The sequence below is a fragment of the Dermochelys coriacea genome, chromosome 7 (genome assembly GCF_009764565.3).
Source record: "Dermochelys coriacea isolate rDerCor1 chromosome 7, rDerCor1.pri.v4, whole genome shotgun sequence".
Classification (NCBI taxonomy): domain Eukaryota; kingdom Metazoa; phylum Chordata; order Testudines; family Dermochelyidae; genus Dermochelys; species Dermochelys coriacea.
Window position 1 is genome coordinate 6251781 of NC_050074.1, and position 19339 is coordinate 6271119.

Below are 19339 nucleotides of genomic sequence, written 5' to 3' on the forward strand. Positions count from 1 at the left end.
ATCAGCTGATGATCTGCCTCTGATTTTTTTTCATTTGCTCTTCTGTTTCTCCCTAACCCTTTACACTTAATGTCTTCATATAGTATAGGCCTATTACTAGATGGAGATGGTAACGTTGCTAATAATGATGCAGAAAAGGTAGAGCTGTTCCATAAATATTTATGTTCTGTATCTGGAAAGCATTTCATATGAGGATGGTGAAGTGCTTTCCAGTCCATTAGCAACTGAAAAGGGTGCTAGGGGTTATCTATTAGGAATAAATATTTTAAAATGATCAGGCCTGGATAATTTGCACCCCAGAGTCCTAAACCAGTTGCTGATGTTATTTTATTTAAAAAAATCCTGGAGCACTGAGGAAATTCCAAAAGACTACAGGGATGCTAACATTGTGCCAATATTCAAAAAGGGCATGCAGGATGATCCAGGAAACGTATATCAATCACAGATAAAAGAACAGGAAAGCTAAAAGGGGATTCAGTTGGTAAAGAATTAAAGGACAGGGAATATAATTACTGCCAGTCAACATAGTTTTATGGAAAATAGCTTTTGTCAGACATACCTGGTTTCATTCCTTGACGAAATTACAAGTTGGGCTGATAATGTAACTGCATAGATGTAATTTACTAAGATTTCTGTAAGGCATTTCCACTGCATACCACAAGACATTCTGATTAAGAATTAGCTCAATACAATATCGATAGAACACACATTACCTGGATTAAGAACTGGCCAACAGACAGATTTCAAAAAGTAGTTGTCATTGTGGCATCGTCGTTGAATGGGAGTATTTGTAATGTGCTTCCACAGGGACTGGTACTGCTCTAGCGGGTGACACAAAGATTGGCAGAATGGTAAATGATGATGATTACAGGGCAGTCATACAGAGCCATCTGAATTGCCTGGTAACCTAGGCCCATTCAAAAAAAATGTAGTTGAATACAGTCAAATGCAAAAAGTTACATAAGGAACGCAGCCCATAGAGAGAGGATGCGGGACCGTAGCCTGGAAAGCAGTGACTGTCCATTATGACCCTAAATCCTTTCCAAACAATGGAACATGAGCTCCCAGGTGATGCTGCGGTAAAAGGAGTTTATGCAACCCTTGGCTGTATAAACACGGGACTAGCAAGTAGTAAGAAGATTTTTACCTCTGTGTATGGCATTGGTGAGACCGATACTGGGATACTGTGTACAGTTCTGTGTGCCACATTTTAAAAAGATGTTGAAAAAACTAGAGAGAGCACAGAAAAGAGCCACAAACACGATTCGAGGGCTGGGGGAAATGCCTCACAATGAGAAACTTAAAGAGCTCAGTCTGTTTAGCTTATCAAAAAGAAGATCGAGAGGTGACTTGATTTCAGCATGGAAGTAGCTTCATGGGAGAATATACAGGGTACGAAGAGGCTCTTTAATCTAGCTGAGAAAGGCATATCAAAAACCCACAGTTGGACGTTGAAGCCAGACAAATTCAAATTAGGAATTAGGCACAATTGTTTATAAAAACAGTGAGAATGATTAACCACTGGAAGAAATTAGCCAGGCAAATGGGGGATTTCTCTGTCTCTTGCAGCCTTCAAATCAAAACCGGATGCCTTTCTGGAAGATATGCCTTCGCCAAACACAAGTTACACTTTAGTCAAAGATTATTGTGGCTCAGTATAGGCGAAACTGGGTGAAATTTAATGGTCTGCATTACGCAGGAGGTCAGACTAGATGGTGCCATTGTCCCCTTCTGGCCTTACACTGTAAGGGTATCATTTTGAAGTGATTTAAAAAATAGGAACCAAGATAAAAAGATAGTTCTATTGTCCCCCCATTAATTTCTTCTCCCCACTCATTTTACATAGAAACCGTGAGCCGTATTCATCAGCATCTTGCTAGGACCCCGTTTATGTTGGCTCCAATGCCAGTGTATCTAGCTACTGGGGAATTCCCTCCTTGTAGAAGGAATGCTTACAGGGTGCAAAGCTGAAAAAATAGCTTCCTAACACAGCCTCTTCAGAGCCCAACTGTATGGGGGCATGGCCAGGGGAAAGGAGGTACATGCCGAGTCTTACTGCACTCCAGCTATTCCTGGCTGCCATAATGAGTCTCCGGGGCTATAGGGAGCCAGGCCCAGATTAAAGCAGTCAATGTTTATCTGGAGCTGAAAATGTCAAATTTCATCCTAACCTGATCTGCAATTCAGCTCAGCTCTCCTGACAAGTGTATTGTTAAGAAATCAGCAAGGTGCTGGAACTAATCAAGATGCCTCAGCTAGCTGGATACTTCACCTCATGTGTGGGATGGAGGAATGAAGAGACGAAAAACTAGCTGACAGCAGGGAAATGGAGAAGCTGTAGCACATATAGAACTGTCCCAGAAATAATCAGATGTCTAACTTCTTTATTTATTCCTGGCCTGATTCCCATGCTGACCAGACAACCTTCTCCTCAGTACAATGCACAGCATCGCATATTGATGTAATGAGGTGATGGATCACCCCAGTGCCTGCGTGTCCTGGATTTACAAAAAGACCTTAGCCCCTGAAAACCTGATCTGAAAAAATAAGGATTTTGGTTTTACTGCACAAGCAGTTTGTACGTGTGTGTGTGTGTGTGTGATGGTGGTGGTGGAGGGGGTGACAACTGATTGTTTAGAAGCTTTTTCAAAACAATTGGTGTTTGATCCTCAGCTGAAGTAGACGGGCCTAGCTCCATTGAAATCAAAGCAATGGCCATTTATAGCAACTGAGGAGCTGGCCAATCAAGTAGGGATAGGTTAACACTTGAACTGTATGTAAGTATAATTGGGCATTTCCATTAGTAAAGGCAGGCACATCTGCAGGTAGCTCAGCATATCTCCTCGTCTTGGCGGAAGAAAAATGTTCAATACAAATAAAATCTCCTGCCCCGGTTGATCACCTCTTGTCTCTTTCTCCTTGGCATGTTCCTAGCATTTCCCTTTGTTCAGCAGCAGCTGGGCACAACTAGTCAAACACTCAACTGTTGTTTTTTGGAATTTTCATAGGGCTTTTCACATCTCCCCATTTTTCTGCAAGGTGCCCAAAGAGAACTTCTCTTGCTGGCACAATTCAGAGCAGAAGCCTCAGACTTAGCAGGTAATTAGTTAGCTAGAGTTTAGAGTGGAGGATTTTTTTTCCCATAAAAGGGCATGAAAGGTATTTCTGAATTAGTACAGTATAAGCTGGTTTATATATTTCCTATCAAATACAACTAGCTGCAGCTTCTGCTCTCAGGTATTTTTGCACATCTCCTATGCAAAGACAGTAAAAGTTGAGTGCACGTAACAACAGGTAGGAATGTGCCTTTTCACCTACTAAATATTGCGGGCTGGGATCATCCCCTCTGCTTCTATCACTGAAGAGGACCCAGCCCAGGAGCCTGGAGATGTGGAAGAAGGAAACCACATTTCGGTGGCATCATTCCTACCTTTCCCCTATCCTATGGAAGCCTTTTGGGGGGTCTCCAAGTGTATGGAGGAGATGGGTGAGAGAAGTCGTGAGGCCAGCAAGAGGTAGGGCCAGAGAGATGACTGCTTTCTGTGGCCTCTCACCCTTCCCACTCCATGCACACTACGCTAAACTCCATTCCCCATAGGGGGGTTGCTCAGGGCAGCCCCCAGGAAGAAAACTCAAGGGAGTCCAGTTCTTGTGGGATGTTCTCAAAGCTGTACCTGCTAGTGCATGGTGCAGTGGTGAACCAGAGTCTGAAATATGTTAGCATGAAGAAAAAGATCATTGAATAATTTTGAACAAATACATTGTGGGGGACAGGGACATAAGTCTTCCACAACCTTTCACAGTCTCAAAAGGTTGACAACCCAAATCTATTCAGCATCTGATTGTACTCACTCAGTTGTTATATGAAAAAATGCCTACATTAGAGCTGCCCTTATTTCTTCTTCACGTGGGCCAACAAATTAATAGTCTGCAAAAAACCACCCCCAAAATTACTAATGATGAGAGAGTAAGAGGAAGGATTTTGCATTTTGTCCAGTTTTGTTCATGTGCCCATTTCATTCCCATTGGAACAATGACCCTAAATCAGGAAGTAGACTGTGCTTGCATTAAGTGAGGGTCCTGGCCCAAGGCCAACTGATGTCAATAGGAGTCTTTCCACTAGACGGAATGGAGATGAACTTTGTGTTATATTTCTCTCAGGCCAAGGTGATTTGGTCATTTTGTTGGATCTTTCCCATTAATAAGGCTCAATTATCTCTGTGATAAAGGGCAGGGTGTCACATTGGTAGGAACTCCTGCTAACCATCCTCACCCCACCAAAAATAATAATAAAAACATTAGGTGGACGTTATCTAGGCTAGGATTTTCTAAGGGACCCTAGGGAACTAGCACCCAAGTCAATATCCTATTGACAGTCAATGGAAACTGGGCATCTAACTCTCATTTGTCATAGAATCATAGAATCATAGAATATCAGGGTTGGAAGGGACCCCAGAAGGTCATCTAGTCCAACCCCCTGCTCAAAGCAGGACCAAGTCCCAGTTAAATCATCCCAGCTAGGGCTTTGTCAAGCCTGACCTTAAAAACCTCTAAGGAAGGAGATTCTACCACCTCCCTAGGTAACGCATTCCAGTGTTTCACCACCCTCTTAGTGAAAAAGTTTTTCCTAATATCCAATCTAAACCTCCCCCATTGCAACTTGAGACCATTACTCCTCGTTCTGTCATCTGCTACCATTGAGAACAGTCTAGAGCCATCCTCTTTGAAACCCCCTTTCAGGTAGTTGAAAGCAGCTATCAAATCCCCCCTCATTCTTCTCTTCTGCAGACTAAACAATCCCAGCTCCCTCAGCCTCTCCTCATAAGTCATGTGCTCTAGACCCCTAATCATTTTCGTTGCCCTTCGTTGTACTCTTTCCAATTTATCCACATCCTTCCTGTAGTGTGGGGCCCAAAACTGGACACAGTACTCCAGATGAGGCCTCACCAGTGTCGAATAGAGGGGAACGATCACGTCCCTCGATCTGCTCGCTATGCCCCTACTTATACAACCCAAAATGCCATTGGCCTTCTTGGCAACAAGGGCACACTGCTGACTCATATCCAGCTTCTCGTCCACTGTCACCCCTAGGTCCTTTTCCGCAGAACTGCTGCCGAGCCATTCGGTCCCTAGTCTGTAGCGGTGCATTGGATTCTTCCATCCTAAGTGCAGGACCCTGCATTTATCCTTATTGAACCTCATTAGATTTCTTTTGGCCCAATCCTCCAATTTGTCTAGGTCCTTCTGTATCCTATCCCTCCCCTCCAGCGTATCTACCACTCCTCCCAGTTTAGTATCATCCGCAAATTTGCTGAGAGTGCAATCCACACCATCCTCCAGATCATTTATGAAGATATTGAACAAAACGGGCCCCAGGACCGACCCCTGGGGCACTCCACTTGACACCGGCTGCCAACTAGACATGGAGCCATTGATCACTACCCGTTGAGCCCGACAATCTAGCCAGCTTTCTACCCACCTTATAGTGCATTCATCCAGCCCATACTTCCTTAACTTGCTGACAAGAATGCTGTGGGAGACCGTGTCAAAAGCTTTGCTAAAGTCAAGAAACAATACATCCACTGCTTTCCCTTCATCCACAGAACCAGTAATCTCATCATAAAAGGCGATTAGATTAGTCAGGCATGACCTTCCCTTGGTGAATCCATGCTGACTGTTCCTGATCACTTTCCTCTCCTCTAAGTGCTTCAGGATTGATTCTTTGAGGACCTGCTCCATGATTTTTCCAGGGACTGAGGTGAGGCTGACCGGCCTGTAGTTCCCAGGATCCTCCTTCTTCCCTTTTTTAAAGATGGGCACTACATTAGCCTTTTTCCAGTCATCCGGGACTTCCCCCGTTCGCCACGAGTTTTCAAAGATAATGGCCAAGGGCTCTGCAATCACAGCCGCCAATTCCTTCAGCACTCTCGGATGCAATTCGTCCGGCCCCATGGACTTGTGCACATCCAGCTTTTCTAAATAGTCCCTAACCACCTCTATCTCTACAGAGGGCTGGCCATCTCTTCCCCATTTTGTGTTGCCCAGCACAGCAGTCTGGGAGCTGACCTTGTTAGTGAAAACAGAGGCAAAAAAAGCATTGAGTACATTAGCTTTTTCCACATCCTCTGTCACTAGCTTGCCTCCCTCATTCAGTAAGGGGCCCACACTTTCCTTGGCTTTCTTCTTGTTGCCAACATACCTGAAGAAACCCTTCTTGTTACTCTTGACATCTCTTGCTAGCTGCAGCTCCAGGTGCGATTTGGCCCTCCTGATATCTTTCCTACATGCCCGAGCAATATTTTTATACTCTTCCCTGGTCATATGTCCAACCTTCCACTTCTTGTAAGCTTCTTTTTTATGTTTAAGATCCGCTAGGATTTCACCATTAAGCCAAGCTGGTCGCCTGCCATATTTACTATTCTTTCGACTCATCGGGATGGTTTGTCCCTGTAACCTCAACAGGGATTCCTTGAAATACAGCCAGCTCTCCTGGACTCCCTTCCCTTTCATGTTAGTCCCCCAGGGGATCCTGGCCATCTGTTCCCTGAGGGAGTCAAAGTCTGCTTTCCTGAAGTCCAGGGTCCGTATCCTGCTGCTTACCTTTCTTCCCTGCGTCAGGATCCTGAACTCAACCAACTCATGGTCACTGCCTCCCAGATTCCCATCCACTTTTGCTTCCCCCACTAATTCTACCCGGTTTGTGAGCAGCAGGTCAAGAAAAGCGCTCCCCCTAGTTGGCTCCCCTAGCACTTGCACCAGGAAATTGTCCCCTACGCTTTCCAAAAACTTCCTGGATTGTCTATGCACCGCTGTATTGCTCTCCCAGCAGATATCAGGAAAATTAAAGTCACCCATGAGAATCAGGGCATGCGATCTAGTAGCTTCCGTGAGTTGCCGGAAGAAAGCCTCATCCACCTCATCCCCCTGGTCCGGTGGTCTATAGCAGACTCCCACCATGACATCACTCTTGTTGCACACACTTCTAAACTTAATCCAGAGACACTCAGGTTTTTCCACAGTTTCGTACCAGAGCTCTGAGCAGTCATACTGCTCCCTTACATACAGTGCTACTCCCCCACCTTTTCTGCCCTGCCTGTCCTTCCTGAACAGTTTATAACCATCCATGACTGTACTCCAGTCATGTGAGTTATCCCACCAAGTCTCTGTTATTCCAATCACGTCATAATTCCTTGACATCACCAGGACCTCCAGTTCTCCCTGCTTGTTTCCAAGGCTTTGTGCATTTGTATATAAGCACTTGAGATAACCTGTTGATCGCCCCTCATTCCCAGTATGAGGCAGGAGCCCTCCCCTCACAGACCTTCCTGCCTGTGCTTCCTCCCGGTATCCCGCTTTCCCACTTACCTCAGGGCTTTGGTCTCCTTCCCCCGGTGAACCTAGTTTAAAGCCCTCCTCACTAGGTTAGCCAGCCTGCTGGCAAAGATGTTCTTCCCTCTCTTCGTAAGATGGAGCCCGTCTCTGCCCAGCACTCCTCCTTCATGGAACACCATCCCATGGTCAAAGAATCCAAAGCCTTCTCTCCGACACCACCTGCGTAGCCATTCGTTGACCTCCACGATTCGACGGTCCCTACCCAGGCCTTTTCCTTCCACGGGGAGGATGGACGAGAACACCACTTGCGCCTCCAACTCCTTTATCCTTCTTCCCAGAGCCACATAGTCCGCAGTGATCCGCTCAAGGTCATTCTTGGCAGTATCATTGGTGCCCACGTGGAGAAGCAGGAAGGGGTAGCGATCCGAGGGCTTGATGAGTCTCGGCAGTCTCTCCGTCACATCACGAATCTTAGCCCCTGGCAAGCAGCAGACTTCTCGGTTTTCCCGGTCAGGGCGGCAGATAGATGACTCAGTCCCCCGGAGGAGAGAGTCCCCGACCACCACCACCCGCCTTCTCCTCTTGGGAGTGGTGGTCGTGGAACCTCCAACCTCAGGACATCGCATCTCATGCCTCCCAACCAGCGGAGTCTCCTTCTGCTTTCTCCCCCCAGACATATCATCTGGTCCACTCTCCGCATTGGTACCTGTGGAGAGAACATGAAAGCGGTTAGTTACCTGTGTCTGTGTTACTGGAACCCGGACATTCCGCTTACCTCTTCTGGAGGTCACATGTTGCCAAGCTTCTTCACTGGCCTCTTGGCTCCTCTGTGCAACCTGCTCTACATCTTTAGAGCTTTGTGCCCCTAGAAGGCTATCCTGAGTTTGGTCCAGAAAATCCTCAGTCTCTCGTATATAACGCAGGGTCGTTACCTGTTGCTCCAGACCTTCAATCTTCTCTTCCAATATGGAGACCAGCTTGCACTTTGTACAGACAAAGTCGCTTCTGTCCTGTGGAAGAAAGACAAACATGGCACATCCAGTGCAGGTCACAACAGCTGAATTCCCCCCTTCCATATCACCTACCTACTACGGAGCTTCCTCAGAGACGTTGGCAAGATGTAAGCCTCACTGGGCTCACTCCAGGCGAACTCCCAGGCAAACTCCTGCTGTGAGCTGCTCTGCTGTCCCCGCTGCTCCGCTGGTTCGCGAGGCTCCGGCTATTTTTAAACAGCCAGGCTTCCCTGACGCAAACACACAGACACCCTAATGCCCGCCCCCTGCAGGCTAGCAGCCAATCAGACACTCACTCAGGCTCCCTCCCAGCAAACACACGCTCGGATACTTCCTCAGCAAGCAAACACACACACTCGGATACTTACCAGTCCCAGGCAAACTCCTGCTGTGAGCTGCTCTGCTGTCCCCGCTGCTCCGCTGGTTCGCTGCCGCTCCAATTTGTGCCTTTAGAAATCTCCTCCTTAAATGATATTTAACTTAATTCATGTAACAGGAGGCCATATTCATTCCTGGTGTGTCTTTGCTGAAGTGCGTGGTGTGACAGCAGGGATTAATTTTTAACCTTCTTTTATTAAGCAAATTAATTAACTTTATAATATTAACCATTATGATCCTGATCCTGTAACGATTTATGCATGTGAGTATCCATATCACATCTTAATCAATAGGAATATTTATATGCATAAAATTACTCACAGGTCAGATTGGGCCCTTTATGTAGAGTAGAGGAGAACAATTTAAGCACAGGTTTTCATCCCTATTACTTTGTAATTCAAATCTTCCTCTTACTTTTTCCCAGCAAAACAATGATTTGATCAGCTACACTATATTAGACAGACTAATTCTTGTAACCTGCTGGTACCAGGATCGGATGACTAAATCAAATATCTATTTTCCTCCTGTTTATTTATAAAATCCATTGCACTACTTATTCAATGTTTATGCTGACTGTCATTGTGTGAATTACTACATTTTTTATTCTCTTTTGGAAACTGGAATAGTTGAAATAGTACAGCATTTCTTTTTATCTCAGAAGAGCTTTAATCTCCAGCTGATCCTCAGCAAATGAAATCATTCTTGTACCTGATCCATGGTTTGAATATATTTTGCAAGAAATAGTTCTGGAGTTAGAATTCTGCAGTATGATGGCTATATTACTATTCACTATCATGACATTATAATAAATTAATAAATGCTTGAAAACTTGGGGTACATATGGTATTTTGGCATTTTGTACTACATGGAAATGGCACCTGCCACACTGGACGAGACTACTCAACATCTATAGCTATTCATTCTAAGATAAGAGTAATCAATACTCACACTTCAGGGAATAAGCCGATTGCCTTCAGGGATTAGGAAGGATTTATTATTTCCATTGATAGCATTGCACAAGAGTTAATACAAATATGATAAACACGTAAATAAAAACAGAAAGCTATATGAATCCATGGGAAATATTAAAAGTAAATGTTAATCAGTCTAGAAGGCTCCACTGTACACATCTGGTGCAAACAATACTGTACATCTGTTTAATTGCTACACCTGATTGTGAGTAAGAAATAAATCCCGGAGCTGATCTCGATAATCTTTCTAGATTGCAGTGATGAGCAGCATGGGGAAGATTTCCTTAACAATAATCATGTGGCTAATATGTATCATACCATAAAGCTGGCAATTATAGCATGCATATATATTTTGCTGTTTTAGTCTCAGTTCTTTCAGATACAAGGCTATATAAGAACAATCTTCATAAACATCTTATTTGGCATATAGACTTTGATATTTCATGCATAATGTTAGATAACAGTGACACTGACAGACAGTAGTCTAGTGGGTAGGGGACCGATGTGGGAGTCAAGAGATGTGGATTCAATTCCCTGCTGTACCACATATCTGCTGTGTGGCCTTGAGTTAGTTGTTTCCCTTTCCCCCACTTTGCTTTGTTTATTTAGAACCTAAGTATTTGGGGGCATGCATTGTCTATTGATTGGTGTATGTACAGTGTCTAGCACAATGGAACCCCAATCTCAGATGGCACCTTTAGACATGCAATATAAATAACATCTATTTAAACTGACGTTTAAAACATTTTCCAAGAAGCAAATGGTAAGAAAGAAGCCAAATTCCTTCTTTAAAGTAAGCTGGAGTGCAGATGTACAAACTGTCTGTAGACCTCATCGTTACCTTTTGGGAAATATTTAATATTTCTGAAGGTGAATCACCGGTATTCTTCTTTGCCGGTTGTGGTGCCTTTATCCTACCAACTGGAGTGATGAAATGTCCCGTAGCACCTTTGTGAGAGAAGCAGGAGAGTCCATAGTCTAAAATGACCCTTTAAGAACTGATATTAAATTGTTCAGATCCTACATTTAAAAACAGTGGTATATTTTTTCACTCAGCCCACTCAAAATCCTGTAAAATGGCTTTTAATAATTTATCCCATGTGGATGTATCGTTTAACCTTTTCATAATGACTTAACTTGCTATAGTATGTCCTTTTCATGAATAGTGGTATTATGTTTGCCAGTTGTCGCAGTGGTATTATTTCCTATTCATTTTCTGGGTATACGCTCTGTAGACCTGGGAATTTGTCTGCCCCGTATGCTTTTTATAACCATTCTCACTGTAATCCACAGAGTCTCTAACTCCTCCACTACGACCCCTGGAATTACGGTGACTGCCTTAAGTAGTTCTCTGCTTCTTCATCCTTTGTTAAAAATAAAAGTCGGTCATTGCTTTAGAACTGGATTTAGCGCTTGTGAAAGATGTTAGGCTCCAATTTTGGCCAGTATCCCTCTTCAGAACAGCACTTAAGCAAGTGCTCAACTTTAAGCATATGCTTAAGTCCCACAGAAGTCAAGCACGTTCTTAAGAAGTGTTCTGAACTGGGTCCTTTTGTCTAATGTAATACGGCACAGCTCAGACAGTGTCCATTTCCCCACATTGCCCTGTCCTGTTTTGCATGACCACCACTAGGGGGCAGTGGCATTGGAACACTTTTTATCGTGAGGGTGCTGAAAGCCATTGAACAAAACTGTAAACGTTGTACATGATGGAAACCACTTCCAGGCAGGGGATACTGCTTCACCCCCAGAACCCCTAGTTCCAGCACCCCTGCTAAAGGCCTAATTAAAAACAAACATTCAGTGAATTAAAAGAGGGGTGGACAAATTTAGGGCCAATTCATTATCCTCCTCCTGAAGCCTCAGACATAAGCTTCTGCCAAGAAATTAAGCCCTGGTCTTGATGACTCATTGGTCTGATCTGGTAAAGCAAATCCTATGTTCCCAGGGGTAAGGGAAAAGTCCAGGTATCAGAGACATCCATTCCTGGGCCTCTCCGATGAGATGTCAGTCAAGGGCACCAGTTATTAGCCGATTTGGGGAAGGTCTTGGACCTTAGGCTCCAGCCTGAGCTTGAATGTCTACACTGCTATTTCTAGCCCTACAGTGCAAGCCTGAGTCAGTTGACCTGGGCTCTGAGTAGGGTGGCCAATGCTTGGTTTTCGACTCGGTTTTCGACTCTGACAGTGTCCGATCAGATCTTCTGACTAGAAACCCAAAGTCTGGTTACTGCAGGTGGGCAGGCTATTGGTCATCCCCTGCACCAGGTCTTACTTAGCTGGGGCAACCTCCTACCTGCATCGGGCAGCTGCACCTCCCGGCCATGGCTCCACAGGCGAGGCCTCCTGACCCGGGCAGGGGGGATGGGAGGGGAAAAGCAGTGAGTGATGGGTAGGATGGGAGAAGATGAGTGGTGGAGCCTCAGGGGGAAGAGGCGGGGCACGGGAGATTCCAGCACTCCTGCTGGAGTAGCTGGTTTTTAAATGTTACCAAGTTAGCAACCCTAGCTCTGAGACTTGCTGCTGCAGGGTTTCATTGCTACAGGCTCACCCAAGATTAAAGTCCCACTTAAGACCTATTTGAGGCCAATGTCTTTAACTAGCCCTACAGAAGGAGTGAATTTCACCATTAGCTTCTCCCCTCCCCTTTCCTTTATCTTCTCGTCTTTTATATTCCTTCACTGATGAATATTATAGAGCCTGATCCAACTCCCATTCAAAGGTAAGGAAAGTTTCTCACTGGCTTCAGTGAGTTTTGGATCAGGGTCATCATGATTTATGCTCAAGCTAGTCTCCTTCTGCAGTCTTAAAAGAAAACTAAGGAAAAGTATAGGCCCAATTCTCCAATTCTAAATGCCCTCACCTCCTTTAGGGCATGTGAGTTGGAGTTCAGTGCGCTTAGGGCACCTGGCAGGATTGGGCCCCTTTAGGGTTTTCATCTATCTTACTTATTTAAATGAAGCAGAAAATCTCCTCTGAATGCTATATAATTTAAATCCCTCTCTGAGAAATAGCATAGGAAAAATATCTACTCTCAAGGCCTGACTTTGCAATATTTTTCCATGCTACCACATGGCTCCAAGGGGGAATGTCTGCTAATAAACGCTGCTCCCAGAACTGTGCTACTAACATGACTGATATCACTAGTGATGGTGCTTATGTTTATAAGGATGTTAAAGGGAAAAGCCAGGATGGTTCTGTACAGAACAGACTAAAAACAGCCTTTGTCAAATAGAAAAAGAGAAAGTTTGAAGGTAAAGAGAGGTTATTTCTAACGAGGTATTAAAAATGAAATCCAAAATGAAACCAAGCTAAACTATAAATATTGCTGAAGAGCACCCCTTGCATGATACAACTATAAAACTGTATTTTCATGGATTGTATGAATATTGTATATTACTCGTTGAATGGTGATGGGTTTGGATTTGGGGTTGGGGACAGTATTTAAAATCTGAATGAGGAGTATTTGAGAGAAAGATTAAGTGTCCAGTTTTGGCCTTATCAAGTTGAGTTACAGATGGATGGATCTATAAAGACCCATCTTGTTTGCAGGTGGGCAAAGAGGCTCTAGATGTATTTTAGTCTATGCGTCGGATTCGCATAGACTAGATTTGTCGGTTCCTGTGAGATTTTGGCCCCACATGGCAGAGCACAATTTATGAGATCTGATGGGATTTCCTCCAATCTTAGAAACCAAGCTAGATCCAAGAAGCAGGTCCTTTCCAGTTTGGGATTTAATCTGGAGTGACTATCACAGGAGTAAAAAGAAAAGGAGTACTTGTGGCACCTTAGAGACTAACAAATTTATTAGAGCATAAGCTTTCGTGAGCTACAGCTCACTTCTCCAGGTATTTGAATCCAAATTTCTTCTCAAAACTCAGAACATTCAGATATGTCAGTCAGTTTGGGCTCTCTTTAGTTCTGTGTATGCAGCACCTATATTCACCTGTGCAACCACTGATAAATATGCAAGCGAAGGCCAACAGCAACATGGCTAATATGGATTCACTTGCATTGTGACCTATTCTACATGTACAAATGCAGGTTTTGAATGTGCAAAATGCAGATGCACGCAAATTTTGCAGGAGCAATTGTGGAACCCAACTGAAAATTCAGCTCTGGGAGCCTTCCCCCTTCTCCCCCATAAGAGGTATAATTTCTATTTTCCTCCATTAAAACTACAAAGGTTTGCCATGGTTAAAACTACAAAGTTGCCATGGTTAAAATCCATTAAAATACAAAGTAAAATGTTGTTCTGCCACATGCAGCAATGTTCTATTTATCATCATCATCTCCTGACTAATGATATTTTTTATTAATGCTCAGCATTTTCCTTTTTGTGGGAGAACATAGGTTTGTCAGGAGCTCAGCTAGAGAATGAGAAACACCCCCCAGAAACTATTTTAATATGAAAACAGTTAAAGTTTGGGTGAACAGGTTGAAACATATGTCCAATGGGCACTGAAGTGAATGTAGTTATATTTATAAATCTACAGAAAAGAACAAAGGGAAGAATTTATAAATGGGTACAGGCCTTGAGTTTCTCTAAAATAAAAAGAAAAGGAGTACTTGTGGCACCTTAGAGACTAACAAATGTATTTGAGCATAAGCTTTCATGAGCTACAGCTCACTTCATCGGATGCATTCAGTGGAAAATACAGTGGGGAGATTTATATACATAGAGAACATGAAACAATGGGTGTTACCATACACCCTGCAAGGAGAAAGAAAAGGAGTACTTGTGGCACCTTAGAGACTAACAAATTTATTTGAGCATAAGCTTTCGTGAGCTACAGCTCACTTGCATGCATCTGATGAAGTGAGCTGTAGCTCACAAGTACTCCTTTTCTTTTTGCGAATACAGACTAACACGGCTGCTACTCTGAAACAAGCCACATCCTGAGGTCCTTGAATTCAATGGGACTGTTTAAGTGAGTAACTACCACTTAAAGTGACTAATATGGACTGAAGAATCAGGTCCTCTGTTTTTGCTCAATGAGCCATTTCCCATTAACTTCCTTGCAAATCTGCCAGAATAAGGCCTGAGTAAAATCCAAGAGCCAGTTTCCAATCTCCTTACTTATGTTGGATAATTCCATCAGTAATCCAATTGGTTCCAAGGGGACTCTGCCTGGAGTAAGGTAGAGTCCAAAATGAGCAAGGGTGTCAGAACCTGGCCATAGGCGAAGCGTTCAGGAGTTGGCTGGTTGCCATCATACAGATTTCAGGAATCCACAAGGACACTTAGTCCCTGAGAAAGAGGACTTCCCTTCCCACTCAAAAATAAAGCTGCTTGATTGAGAGGAAATAATCCAGGTAGCCTGCTTCCTGGAGGACTGCTTTGCTCTAATTATAGCACTGGATTGTCCAAAGTGATTCAGCACATTGATGGGAACCCATTGTTAAAATTCTGCTATAAAAGGGAAAGAAAGGCTGGGATGATTTCCTTGCCTTGGGTGGAATTCCCCTCCTTTCTCTATACTTATCCCTACAGAGATGGCTTATCCCTGCAGCTCATAAATACACCTTTGGATTGGAGCAGCATGCATCTAATGGCTGGTATTTGATAAAAAGGACTCTTGGAAGAGGATATGCCTCCCTCTCCCTGCTCCTGACCCTTGTCCTCCACTTCCAAATTACTCTGGGAAAACCTGTGTTCCGATATTAATAGAATCAGTACATTTGAAGGGTAAAGTATAAACATTTCCAGCAAACGTACTTAGTAGACATCCGTTTGCTAAGTGATGCTACCTCTCTCTTTGGTTATGGTTAGAAGACCAAGTCACTAAGTGGGAAAACAAATCTGTTCCCCATTTCCACTCCCTTCCTCTGCTTAAGTGCATGCTGCCCTAGAAGATAGCTAAGAGGGATCCTTTGTTAAAATCCTGTGGGAGTCCTTTGTTAAAATGTTGGCAACACAAGCCCAATTCAACAGTAACCAAAGATAAAGGACATTTTACAGAGATTTCTTCTGTTACTTTTGTGATGTTCTGTCCTCACTGACTGCTGACTATTAGTGCATCCGATGAAGTGAGCTGTAGCTCGCGAAAGCTTATGCTCTAATAAATTTGTTAGTCTCTAAGGTGCCACAAGTACTCCTTTTCTTTTTGCTGACTATTAGGAAATCCATGTTTTAATTAAACCAAGTCTCTCCCCAGCCCAGCTTGTTCTGCTACTTGATCCTGCAGTGAAGTTACAGTTCCGATTTTGGAACTGGAACTGACTGTTCTGTCACAAATCCAGCATTTCATAGCACGATCAATTAGGAGAAGGTAGGCTGTGAGAAGCCTTTTTGATGGCAGGGAAAGTTATGATAAGTGTGTGACAAATAATTGGATTTGTGTTCACATTTGATATAACCGAGATGTTTCCCAAAGGCACACAAAATAAAATCTTTCCCTAATGAATGGATTCAGTGAAAAATACAATGGGCAAACTCCATCCCCCTAAACACCTGTGCAACTCCATAAGCAATACACAAGTTTAATCCATTAGTTCAGTATTTCATGAGTCTCCTTCTACTGGCTGGTCCAAAAAGAGGATAAGAGCCTTTCTACTGCTGCCATTTAATGGTGTTACTTCTTTTAGCTCAGACGGTAGAGACCCATCTTTGTTGTGCAAGAAATTCAAACCCCAATTGACAAATTATTGGGGTAGGGAGTCTTTCTAACGCATCTTTACATTAGGTTACACATGTCATTGAGGACAGATGTCTGCCCATTATGCTCAGCTTTTGCAATGCCAAATCCAAGCATATTTGCCCTAAGAATACTGGATTTTTTTCTCTCTAATTTCTTTGCATTGGAGGAAAAGATGTTTGGACCCTTTGCTTTTTGATTGTTATGATAGCTCTGATAAAGCTACCAAATTCCTGGTATTTCCCTCTGGCTACTTCAATTTACAGCACAAGGGGACCAATTCTGCTACCACTGCAGTCAGCACCAGCGCTCTCATTCATTTCAGATGGAATCGGATTAACCCACCCATCATTTCTGTAACTATTTTAAATTTGGGCCATCCATATGAGAGCCAAACATGTCAAGAAGAGCATAAGGCCACACCATTTGCATCTTCAACACCCTTTTACCAGAAAAATTCTAAGCTGATGATAGCCCTGTAGCCTTTGTTTGTTCACTGTGGCCTGCAAGCTACCATTCCATGCAGTAAAAAAGGGAAGCATTTGGCTTTATTTAATATTTTTCCAAAACAAACACATCATAGTGCAAGTAACTGTAAAACAAACAAAGCAAGCAAGCAAACAAAACAGACCTCCGCTTACAGCAAATTATCTTTTGTTTTTTGGAGAATAAATAATCCTTTTGCACAGGAGTTGTGCATTGTTAACACAATTACTGGAGAAGGATAGGTTTTAATTTTGCATTGAATGTTAGTTCTTTGAACTTTATAATTTGGCTTTTTTAAACCAGGGAGTTCTTTCTAGGTTCAACAAAAGCATTGCATAAGTTGTAAAGCACACACTGCACAATTATTTCGTGGAAAATAAAATCAAACGAAATCAAGTCTAATTTACTTCTTTCCCATATCTATTTGGAGAGAGAAGATTTTCATTTTTATGCCACCAGTAGGCGGTTGGTTACCTAGTAGTTATAAATGCTCCTTTTAGTTTCTAGCATCACTCTTTATGTAGCACACAATTCTGCCACTCTCACCCCCAGATGAGTAGTACCTTATCCAGTGGCAGACTTTAATAGGGCTGCTTATGAAGTGAGATACTACTCAATAAGTGATGGTGTCCTAAATTATTTATATAAGAACAAAAATTGAGGGACTTCTAGAATGCAATCATGCGTATTCTTCTAATTGGTGTTTAAAGATCTGTTCAAGTTGATGCAACTCAAGCATAAAAGTCCTTTGTGTCAGACTTATGGCAAACAGTGAACAATGTCTTGCTTTAAACTATTTACAAAAACTACTCTTTGCCAAAGATGTATCACTTACATGAAACCCAGGCAGTTTCAGGCAATCATTGCTTACATGTTCTTATTCCCAAAAAGGAATGAAAAATCTAAATGCAGTAAGTCAGTTTATCACTGAGCAAGACTTATTCCATCTCTCCTTGAGGAAACCTACAGAATATAATAGCATTGCTACAAATCATTTTTATGCTACCAGAGATAGATCTGAAATGAACAATGAAAAATATTCATTTATTCTGATTTAATAACTGCACCTGTCTTAAACTCTGTATCCATCATCAAACTGACATAAAACCATTTGTATTAAAATATCAAGACAGGACACAACCAACAAGGCCTACATGGAAACAAAAATAATCATACAAACCCTCAGACTTCCTACTTTCCTAGCTTCTCTCAATCATACTTCTCCTCCATGAAAAAATCTCCATCAAAACCTACCCAGGAATGCTATATAGCATGTCAATATGTTTGCAAAGAACTCTTAAACATCCACATATAGGACAGAACTCATATACTATAAATATATTACAGCATAAGTGTCTAAAACCTTCAGAAACCAGAATCATTTTTTTCACCTCATGCAGTCTGAACTTTTCAGCCAACTACGAAGTTAATTTGAGTGATCCTTGGTAATTAAGGGGTCTATTGTCCCACCATTATAAACCAATTATTTTTGGCAAGATTTGCACATGAATACTAAAGTAAGAACAAATACTTCTAATTAATAATACCAATTTGTATCTATCTAGATATTTCTATTGCTCCCATTAGCCTTACCCCTCAATCTTTGATATATTATTTTTCCTTAAAATACACCCCTGCAAAGTGTGATATTATCCAAATGACAGGTTGAGGCACAGCGACACTAAGTGACTTGACCAAGATCACAAAGCGGCAGAGTATGGAACTGAACCTGGCTTCACATTTTCCTGCTGGTTTATACTTGGGACATGTTTGTTATGATGGCTGATCCTTTTCCTATTGATGTCCAAAGCAAAAGTCCAGTTGACTCTTGTTATGGTTTAGAAATGTCCTTTAATTTTATTTTTAAAAATTAAAACATGAGCAGAATCACCTGGAAATGTTTTGCTTCAGGTCAAATGAAATGTTTCATTTGATCCCAAATGAAATTTTTTCCAACTTTTCAGTTGGCAGAAAAACGTTAACAATTTCAGGGTTTTTTGGCCTGAAATTGCCAGCAACCCCAAAAATCTGTTATTCACCAGAGTTATTCAAGCTCTTGGCCAGACTCAATATATTTGCATACTAAATTATTGTGTCTTTGTGCAAACCTCCAATGTAAATAAAACAGGGCTTATCACACCTGTGCAAAAGAAAAACAGTATAGACAATTATAGTTATCAGACAATATGGCGTGTTTATAACCACACAACAGATCTTGAAAAGTTCAGTTTCTAAAAACACTGGAATCATGTAGTAGCACACCTGCTATCCTGTAACCCTGATTCGCAGTGAGTAGCACTTACTCATGTGAGTAGCCCTGTCACAGTCACCCACCTACAAACTAATTGCATGAGTTCGTTTGAGTTAACCCCCGGTGTTCTGCAAAATTGCAAAAAAGTCAGTAATGATAAAAATATGGTTAAGTGCGGATATTTTCAGGTTCTCAGCAATGCACAAAACAACTACAATGAGGGCCAAATTCTGCATACAGACATTCTTGAGAAATTCCCGTCATTGACATC